Source organism: Eurosta solidaginis, unplaced genomic scaffold, assembly GCF_040869045.1.
Source record: "Eurosta solidaginis isolate ZX-2024a unplaced genomic scaffold, ASM4086904v1 ctg00001019.1, whole genome shotgun sequence".
Lineage (NCBI taxonomy): Eukaryota > Metazoa > Arthropoda > Insecta > Diptera > Tephritidae > Eurosta > Eurosta solidaginis.
Window position 1 is genome coordinate 23,842 of NW_027136912.1, and position 11,542 is coordinate 35,383.

Genomic DNA, 11,542 nt, shown 5'->3' on the forward strand with positions numbered 1-11,542 from the left:
GCCAATATATTTGGTAGTTAACCAAATATTTAAATATTTATTTTTAGAAATATTATTTTGTTTACTTTTGAGTTTAAATATTTTCCAACTAATTAGAATTTTCTTTTTTTGAAGTTATTCAAAATTTTAAGTTAACACGAAAACTTAATTAAAATTATTTTAAAAATTAAAGTAAAGAGTACAAAGTAGTTAACACTATAGCGAATATTAGCAGTTTCGATACATCACTATGCTGCTAGTAATAAATGCTGAACAACAATAAATAAGCAAGTATTCAAGAAAAGTATAGACCCTGGGAGATATAGGTGTACGAGGCGAACTGAAAGGATAAAAGCAGCACAGTCCAACTATTTTCTATAATTCTCAAAACTCGCTACAATTATAATAATCATACACTGTTTTAGGGGGCCGCCGTGGTTGGATGGTAGCTTGCTCCGCTTACCACACCGAAGATTCTGGGGTCAAGCCCCGAACAAAGCAACATCAGCATTTTAGAAAAAACTTTTTTTTCAATTAGAAGAACATGTTTTCAAGCGGGTTCGCCCCTCGGCATGAATTTCGCAAGCACTCCGCGTGTGTTTCTACTATGAAAAGCTACTCAGCAAAAACTGATCTGCCTTTTGAATGCCGCTCGGAGGCAGCGTAAAATATATAGATCCCATCCTGCCAATTTGTAGGAAAAATCAAAAAGGAGCACGACGCAAATTGGATTCCCTTTCTAGGCCTAAATTCTCTTTGAAAGTATATCGCACCTTGCATTTATTTCTTTTATTATTAATTTTTGTGTAGAATAGAGAATCAGAAATGTGTTTAAAAAATTTAAAATCGCACACATGATTAATAGCTTTATACCAAAAAAACTTGAACTAAATGCTTTCGTGGTTGTTAAAATTTTTTTGCAGAAAACGCATGCGTTGCTCAACAAATATTTACCTCACCGTCCTCGCAATCATCGATATTATTTATTTCACAATGGCTTTGCTGCTCTCGCTAAAGCACTATGATTATGTGCAGCGACATGTGGAGATCTTTTGGAAATACTATGGCTATGTGGTGTGGCTATGTGATGCATATGGTGAGTATTTGTGCAAAATTTCTACGTATACAACTTTTTGGAGTTTGGTTTGCGAGAACTTGACACAATTTTAAGCTAAAAAGTGGCTAGACTAAAAAAGAATATATATAAAAAAAAGTTAAAAAAAGCTACAGTAAAATACATGTTTTTACACAGAGGCCCCATAAAACGTACTAAGCTCATCAAAAAGCGCACAGCTACACGGCAGTAGAATGACGCCCAAATAGTTCGAGGCGACGAAAGCTAATTGGCGCTACTCATCTGTTGTAAGTTGTTTTTTTTTTTACTTTTTCTCCCATCGGCGCTTTTATCCCTTTCACTGCGTTCACGCAAGAACCCTTCTGTGCCTTAATATTTTAATATGATTTTTTCTTCTTCTTATTCTTTTTGGGCTTCAATATCATCACTTTACACATCACATCTAATTTGCTGATAGAAATACCACTACACGCATATTGACATTGTTGTTTGCAATGGTTGTTGTTGTCATTTGCGCAGCATATATTTCAATTTACATTGCAGTGTGTTTTACGATCGAACGATTTATAGCGATACGTTACCCGCTTAAACGACAAACATTCTGCACGGAATCCTTGGCAAAGAAGGTCATTACAGGTGAGTGTGTGATTGAGAATATGAGCGTCAGGAGAACGATTACACATGAGTGCGCCGCGACTTTGTGCGCAATTTTAGTGTGTGTGAGAAATGTGAGTTTGATAGTGATGGTAAACGATTCATCGAGTGATTGTCAAATCTTGTAATCGATAACTCCCACTCATTGGAAACTTTGGCGAGTTACAAAAATTGTTGCTGTTTATTTGAATTTATAAAAAATATAGATATCGATTGCAATCAAGCGAGCTTTACTTACATAGTCACCGATAACATGAATTTAACGAGTACTTTAACCTAAAAAAAATACTGTCAATTCAGTAATATTTTGGCAATATTAACCGATAAATTAAGCTGATAGAATATCTAAAGTGCATAGTCTAAAATACTAATTAAAATTATGTGTTAGAAAAATATAAAATGATTAGAAAAATAATTCATACAGTTTTTAATAAGATAAATTCTGATAGTTATCGCAAAGCACTAACGAAAACGCTCTTTCCCGGATATTTTTGTTACCAAAAAGAGCGTTTTTTTTTAGTTGGACCAAAAAGTGCTCCATCTTATGCAATTCGAACAGAGATAGTGCATCTAAATGAGGACGCTGTTCAACCAAATCGTTAGTTGGGATAATTTTAAAAAATTTTCTGAGTTGTTTTGTTTGGAGGAGACAGTAGAAATAGCCGATAACCCACTTAGAGGCCGATATTAAAAAAAAAAAACAATTTTTTAACTCTCGGTAAAGCAAGCCATTGATGTCATCAATCACTACATACAGAGCGAAAAATGACACTGAAGATGGCCAAATGTCGATACTGGTTTGTTTTCAAAACAAATTTGACCAGCCATGATGGGATTTTTTTTTTTATTAAACATCAGATATATGAACTTTTACTGAAAATCGTAAGCTTCATTTATATACAAGTCAAGCATATGTAAAAAAGAAAACATAGTTACCAAAATTATCGATAACTAAAGTTTCGATAACCTTCAGCCATCAGCACATATATAAATTTCTTGCAATTTGTTTAGAAAGTTACATCTATTAAGCAAAGCACACAGCAAAAAAACCAAGTGGTTACTTTCTTAAGATACCCATAAATCAAGTTTCGATAACTGCTATTTCTCATTGATGTATACACTTTCTTTTTCAAGAAATTGTTTAAAAATACGTTATTCATTTACAATTTAAAGACAGTTGTGCAACCAAAATATCGGAAAATGAAATTCCTATAACAGTTAAAACACCAAAAAATATATAAAAGTAGTTGCGTGCCTAAATTATCGAAAATAAACCGATAACTTTAGTTCAAACTACGAACTTTAATTTATTGTTTAAAAACTGTAAGCTGACTTAAAAGTTACTTTTACTAATTAAAACATATAATGTTGAAAACAAAACAAAACAAAAAACAAAAAAATTGATAAATCAAGTACCGATAACTATAGCACATCACTAGATTTACACGCTTATTTCGAAAAACTTAATAAAAAGTTAAATTTATACATAAACAGGAAATATTAAAAATCCTAATACAAGATTTTTAAAAATAGTTATGTGCCCGGTTTTTCGATAAATTTAGTTCCGATAGTTGTTAAAAACCACTAGAAACTTAAGTGAAATTTGAAACTAGTGTTATATTTGAAAATTGAAATATATGAATTTTCCTCATAAAGTAGTCACGTATCTAAATTGTCGTTAAATAAATAAATAAAAGTTAAATTTTCAAATCAAAATATATACTTTCGGTAAAGTAGTTATGAATCTAAATCCAATTAAGTTCCGTTAACTGTTATCCATCACTAGATATATTCACTTTTTCTTTGGAAGAATGATAAGAATGTTGCATGTACAAATCAGAGACCGCATTTGTGAAGAAGTAGTTATGTACTTAAATTATCGATTAATGAACCTCCTATAACTGTCGCCCATCACCAAATATACAAGTTTTTTTTGGAAAACTAACTGAAAGTTTAATTTCCAATCAAATTATATACTTTTGGTAAAGTAGTTATGAATCTAAATTCTCCATAAATAGAATTCCGATAACTGTTACCCATCACTAGACATATTCGCTTTTTCTCTGAAATACTAAGGAAAATGTTGCAAGTACAAATCATATCTCGCATTTGTGAAGAAATAGTTATGTACTTGAATGATGCATAAATTGAGCTCCGATAACTGTCACCCATCACTAAGTATACACTTTTGTTTTGAAACGCTAACTTAAAATTTAATTTATAAATCAAAATATGTATATACTTTTGGTGAAGTAGTTATGAATCAAAATTGTCGATAAATAAAATTCCGATAACTGTTATCCATCACTAGACATATTCGCTTTTTCTTTGAAATACTGTACTGCAAGTACAAATCAGATATCGAATTTGTGAATAAATAGTTATGTACTTGAATAATCGATAAATGAAGCACCGATAACTGTCACCCATCACTGAATTTTTAATATTTTTTTTTGAAAAACTAAGTAAAAGTAAAATTTTTTATATATTTTGCTTATATCTAGATTAAAGTTAAATAAAGTTCCGATAAATCTTATCCATCACTAGATATATTCACATTTTCAATGACAATTTGATAAAAATGTTACGCGTACAAATCAGAACACAAATAAGTGAAGAATCATATAGTTATGCACCTATATTATGAACAAATTAAGCTCCGATAATTTATGTCCATCACTAGCAACATACTTTTTTGTTGACATACCCAAGTTAATTTGCACGGAAATGCGCTCTCATGCATTTCATGTATGCACATCAGCTGTGAAATTGCGGATAGCAAGGGAACTACAACAACAACTACAATACGAAGTAGTCAAAGTGTATTAAATTTAAAGTAGCAAAGAATTTAAATTTAAACAAATTTTTGTATTTGCATCATACGATTTGCAAGCTGAATAATATATGCACTCATACGATAAGTGGAAATTTGTAACAAGAGGTACACCTTATTGATGCATTGCGCGTATCTTACCTTGACAAGAGTTGTTGTTGTTGTTCTTGTTTTTTTGTGTGCACTTTATAAATACATTTTATATTTACCCTTTGATGTATTCTTCTACTCCAACTCATGCACTTCATGTTCGCTGGTCTTCAATCAAACTGATTGTGATGCCTCACGGCTACAAAAACAACAATAAAAAAATTACAACTGCGAAAAAACGAAACAACACCTATAAATGCATCTAAAAAATAAAAAATAAAAATTTAGCAAAAAAAGGAGTTACACTCTTCTGCCTCTTCTCCACAATTTCGACCATCAATATCGCATCACTAAGAAATCAATTGATATCCATGGCAGTGCATGTAATTTAACACATCAAACGAATGCGACGGAGCGACTGTCATTGTTACAACTGAATTACAATGAAAATGTGCGTCAACGTAAAGAAGAAGAACAACAACAAAGCGAACAACAACATGAGAAGCAACAAAACAACGAACAATATTTACCGTTACAAGATTATATGCCACTTTCGATCAACAGAATACCAATGACGCCTACGCCACACAACGATTTCGAAACAGCGGTGGTCAGGTAGTTGACGCGGTTGAGCGCACTGAACGCCATTGGCAGAGACGGGAAACGGGCGCAGCGCGGGTAACGAAAAATAAAGGAAATTGGGATAGCAGTAGCAAAAGTAGTAGTAGCAGCAGTAGACGAAGTGGCTACAACGAGAAGGAGTGGGATAATAAAGAAGCAGCGAGCAATACAGAAGCCAGCAACACCGCATCACGGCAGCTACTAACAACGGACGTAATATCGATGCGTCAATTGAAACATGCAGTAGATTTACCAAACCAAACATCAGACTACACTTCCAACACCAACACCACTACGGCACAGTTGACGGCACCTACGACATATCACACAACTCTTCCATTGCCTACGCAGCTAACAAGCGTTAGTACGAAGATACGTGAATGGTCCATTTTAGGCGAAGCAGCATCATCAGACATACTAAAGGTCACGCATACTAAAGGTGAGTAATATGGCCATTTGCATGGGCACGTATGAGGTTGCATAAGGTTGTTTTTAGATAGTGTATGCGCAATGTGGTGCATGTGTGCGCTAGAGTTTTAGTGTGCGCGTGAGCACATATGTGAAATATTGCCATGAAAGTAAAGTAGCGCGCTCCGTGTTGGAAGTTGATTTGTAATGGTGTCAGCAAGAGCTTAAAGCAAATTTTTACGCTTGAATGACCGAAAGCGATTGTGTGGAAAAAGGAGTGCATACAGGTTTATTAAAGGAAATGAAATATGTTTGTTATTGATATGGGCGACGTTGAAGAGAAGGAAGTAGACAAGGAAAGTGTAGTGGAAGTAAAGGTTGTACGGGTTCTTTACTGATTGTGGACACATTTATGTTAGGCAAGGTTGAACTGGCCGGTCAAAATAGCCACACATAGACTGTATGTGTCCTACGCTTTATAAGAATTTGCTTGACAACCAAACGGAAAAAACCCTAATTAGGTAACAGGAATTGTGCTATAAAACAAGTCCGTACTCATGGAAAAAACTAGAAGTTTTCCAGAAACTATTCCATAAACTATCTTAATTGCTGCCTCGATATCTGCCGCCCCTAGTAGCTGCAGCCTTGAATTGGGTGCGCAGGACACGAAAGCTGAACGTGCTAAACCATTTCTTCCTACAGCTTATAAGCATGAGACGCTAGAAGGCAGTTAACAGTTAATATGCCCATCGTGAAACTGAAGTATTCTCTCTTTAGACATATGAACGACTTTATGTGACTAACGTTGTGGCATTTTCATATAATCTTTGACATTTTTCAGCCCTGCGTTTTTGTCCACAACTTTTCAGCTTGATGGGTCATATGCAACTACTGCCTTTTTTGATTTTTTTCCAAACGGATTTCTACGTCTACCGTCGACTCATCCAGTGCTTGCAGTCTCCTTTACCAACTCATTGGACTTTTCGTTACCTTCTATCTATTTTTGACTGGCAACCCAATAAAAATGTATGGTTCGGCCGAATGCGAAACAAATTTTGCGGTATAATTATGCACCTTTTGCTAACGTTCCAAATCTGAACTTTCGAATAAATAACTCAAATATTCAGTACGGCCAGATGATCTTTATTTACACTACTTGGGTACTTAGTAATACTCCACAATTACAATACTCGCGTTCTTCACGTATAGCGTGTTAAAATCGAACTCATTCCAGATTCCTCAGCGTGCACTGCTTTAAACTCTCTGTTACCTCGTTTGCCCATCTCTCTTAAGGTCTAGAGGTTTCACGAACATGCCTTCTTGAACATTGGTATATCATGCTTGGTTATTTAGCTATATACATGTATATCTGTATATGTAAGGCCATATGCTTTATTGACGTCTATCGTGTGAAATATTCCCTTCGCTTCAAGCTGCTGGTTGTGTATGTGACATATTGTTCGTTGCCTTTTATGCATGTGTGTATATGGTTTACTGTTGTTGTATAGCATTTATTTACTAACGGCACAGTGACGCCTCGAAATCGCTAACATTCGCCACAATATATGGGCTGCCTTCGCAGCAACCGTGTGTCCATGCACTAAAAAACAGCCCTAGTTTTAAAACCGTCGCCCACCGGTACCACCTTCGCATTACTTCAGGGTGGCGTTCCATATTTCTCATTTTTAAGAGCCTACTGTTGTCCCTGCGTCCAGGTTCCCGCTATTTGCTCTGAGTCTCAACATCCACCTGCGATTGATCCACGGTTGTTAAACTTCGATTAATTGGTCGCCAATCCATCGGTTGTTTGGTATCGGCTGCTGAGCCTTGAATGTGCCGTTTAACTAACCATCTACCATTAACCAGTCGCCGATTCATCGTTTTCTGACTATATTAGTGATTTTGGGTATTCAGAAATTGAATCATCGCTCACCTGTTTCACCGCCCGTTTTGAGGCATCCGTTAACCAATTTACCGACTCACTGATTCTTCCGTCATGGATTCTATTTGGGTTTCCGGCCACCGATTCACCTATTACACATTTCACCTGCAACTCTAACATCAGCCATCCGTTAAGCTAATCTAGCGGCAACTTTGGCACTATCCAACGAATTCACCACTAACTGCTTGTTAGCATACCTTCATCGGGGATCTATTGCAGCTCGACTTCCCATCGTCTCGAGTAGTTACAGCCATTCGTCACGGTGTTTCTGTGCTGCTGGCGCAAATGAAGCCACAAAGTGTTCCTTTATAAAGGAAATAGGGCTTATTTTACTTTGTATTGGATCTGTAATACCTCAAACTTCGACAATGCCCACCTCACCAACTTTTTTGTAAAAAATGAGATCGGCGCAATTCATGCGTTTAGTATTTAATATTTTGATAGCGACCGAAAGCAAATATCCATAACACGACTTGAAAAGTATTTTTAGGGTAGAGAGTATCTATTCTGCCATTCCTTGTTATCATTCATTCCAACATTTTTTTTTTTCACTTACTATCCTTAGGCCTCAAAAGATCCCTACTAGCACCAGCCGCTAGGCAAATACCAAGAATCATTGCAAATTATTTTGCTTTGGATGGCAATTCGGATCTTTTGCTTGATACCGAATTTTTGGTGAGCACTGCAATACCACTTCAAAGCAACGATGTACAAGAAGAACAACAATCCGATAACGAGAACAATAAGAAAGAGATAGAGCATGAACAGTTGCTAGCTGATGCAAACATAAGAGCAGAAGAGTGGAAAACACAGTCTCAAGTAAAACAAACAACGCAAGAGAATGAGTCACTATTTTTCAATATAACGGACTCTTGTGAAGAGTTAAGTAAACTTTATAGCTTTTATTTTTTCAGTGTGCTAATTACTTTCAAATAATTTCTAGTACTTACTATCAAAACAGCTTGTCAAGTTTGGGTGAGAATGCGCTCTACACGCGCCCCTGGTATTTTTTTACGCTCTTTGTTTTCGCTTGATACCGTTATGCGTGCTGGCTACGTTTAATTGTTTTTTGATTATGTTGGTGCGTCGCTCAAAGAATTTACGTGGTGAAATGACAAAAATGCGAATAGCATACGGAGGTCGCGTATGAGTGGGAAAGAGGTGAGTTTTGAAGTTTTTTTAGGGGTTTAATACACTAATAATTCGGCAGCTATTCCGGAACCTGTTATTATTTTTATACAGTTCATGAGTAAAAGTTTGAATTGGACCTTAAATGGTTTTAGGCTAGAGTAAAAAAACTTGATTGCCGAAGGAAAATAATTCATTCACTAGAGAATGTTCATTTAACACGCTATGCCCAAAGGGGCACGCCACAGGGTGGAGTTCTCTCCCCCTTCCTATGGAACCAAACGTAAAATTCGTTAGTGAGAGATACAAGATGGGCAATTGGGAAGGGTGTGGCATACGCTGATGACAAAGTTACGTTAGCTTACAGAAGCAGGTTCCCTCAAACCTTTTTAAGACCTGATTCAGGTAGCATTGCGATCAGGGTCCCTATGTGCCTCCGGATGCGTACTCACTGTCGATTCAAAAAAGCCGAACAAACGCAATGAAATACCACCGGTGAACTCACCAGAACTACATAATTTACACATAAACCTGCAGACAAGCCCAAATTTCTAGGCTTAGTTCTCGATAAAAAGCTAAACTGGAAGGACAAACGTTATTCAGCGCTAAAAACAAGCGTACTTGGCATTATATAAGTGCGTGAAATAAAGACATTGGAATATAGAGACTTATCCACAATATATGCAGATGGATTAATACCGCAACTATTCGAACCATACTGCTGTATGGGATAGTTGTACGGTGGTCAGCCTAGAGCGAGGCGTCCAAGCTTTACTTGTTGGGTAAAGTACATAGATCTAGTATTAGACTAGGGAAGCTCTTCGGCGTATTTTTGACATCCTACCATTAGATTTTGCTGGTTACCTAGCAGCGGCAACGTCGGCCCTGCGTTAAAGAGGTTTATTCAATTGTAACAGCAAAATTATAAATATTCCTAGCATAGATGATTTGGCCGAGTCGAATAGCAGTTTCGCTGGTGACAGCAGCATTTCTATATACACCGGCGACCCTAAGTTAACGGCTTCTTCCTCCCAGCAAGGATGGCTGTGTGACCATAACATTGGCGGAAAGCAATTTTGTTGTAATCACAGAAGCCTTACTGTTGACGACAGCATTTCCATATACATTGGCGGCTATAAACCAAACGGCAGAGTGAGAGGAGGAGTATTTTCAAGGGAAACGGACATTCAGCTCTCCTACGGACTGCCCGATCACTGTAGTATATTCCAGGCAGAAGTATCAGCCATTATGGAAGCCGCAGTAGGGATAGAGATACACAATATCGGTAACGAAATATTTATTTTCAGCGACAGCCAGGCGGCTATCAAATCTCTTTGGCTCTTACTCGTTCAGTTCTGAACTAAAACTTAATTGATACCGATCTCTTTAAGAAATAACCCAACAGAGCCGTGTACATCTCACATAGGTTCCCGGGCACAGGCGGGGGGAAATTGCATTGCAGACGAGCTTGCTAGGCAGTGTATGACCAGGCAGATTCTTCCCGACAAAGAACGCTTAGATAAGCTCCTTGCCACATGCAAGCTTAGAGAGCATATCTACTGTCAAGACGACGAAATATGGATACTAATATCGGGTTATCGGACATCTAAGAAAACTTGACCAGAGTGGAATCTTAAAAGATCTCTAAGTTGGGATAAAATCTGTACACTGATAGAAGTACAAACTAGTCACTGCCTTATATGTAGGTAGCTATGCAAAAATGCTAGGAGCGCCTTATCGTCGATGCTGCAGTAGTTGCAAGGAGGATGAAGAGGAAGAAGGAGTGCTTCATCCAAACTACAACTGCCTGGCACTAAGTGGCGCGATACAGCGCTTCCTGTGAGTTACTTTTCTGGATAATCTGCGCCAGTTCGTAGAGTATGACTTCATGGAGTTTGTAGCCATTATCAGTAGATATCCGAACTTAACCCGTTCTGAGAGACTCAAAAAGAACAAACAACTGGAACCTGGGCCAATATTTTTCGCAAAGTCTCTACAGTCTTTTTGAACTTTTGTTTTTTTTTCATAATATTTAATTACTATCTCTCGCTGACTTTTTATCTTATTTTAATTCTTTCTCTCCTGTTCACAGTCACGCAAATTTCACAGCTCATCCGTTTCACAGGAGAATCGCATCATCGTCACACTCATTGCAGTCGTCTTGCTCTTCATCGTTTGCCAATTACCATGGGCAATTTATTTAATCGATTCTGAAAATGTCGATATCGATAACAATGTGCAAGCGATCATCGGTAACATATTTAATTTTCTTGCTGCCATTAATGCAGCAGCGAATATTTTCCTCTATTGCGTACTCTCAGACAAGTACCGCAAGACGGTACGCGAGCTTACAACCGGATATAAATATCATGGACATGCGCGTAATACGAGCGCCAGTGCGAGTCTCTATACGAGTACGCATGCAACGCAAACATTTAATGGTAGCCGACGTTATCGTCCAACAGCGTCAACCACGATGGTGGCGAAGTGAGCATGAGCCACAGAGAGAGCGTGTGGTGAATTATGCAGCGCTTAGCGCAAAAGTCATTTAACTGTACATTTGTATTAGTTGTATAGTATGCGTTCATTCGTGTTATTGTTGTTCTGGCATTATATGTGCGCGTGTTCTCAGACACTGCACATTTTGAGTTGAATATTAAAATCTTTGATTAATTAAATTAAATTTAGTTAGAATTTATTAGTAAATACTTGTAATTTTTAATTTAAGTGAATTGTTTTTAGTTTTGCTAAGTGCCTAATTGACTAGATATATGTATGTAAGTATATAACAGTCGTCGAAATGCCTGTTTGT

The 11,542-nt window shown here is 36.9% G+C and overlaps 1 pseudogene; it reads left to right on the plus strand.

The window, feature by feature from the left end:
• The first annotated feature begins 902 nt into the window (after positions 1–902).
• Positions 903–11,221, plus strand: LOC137235769 (uncharacterized; annotated as a pseudogene).
• Positions 11,222–11,542: the final 321 nt, after the last annotated feature.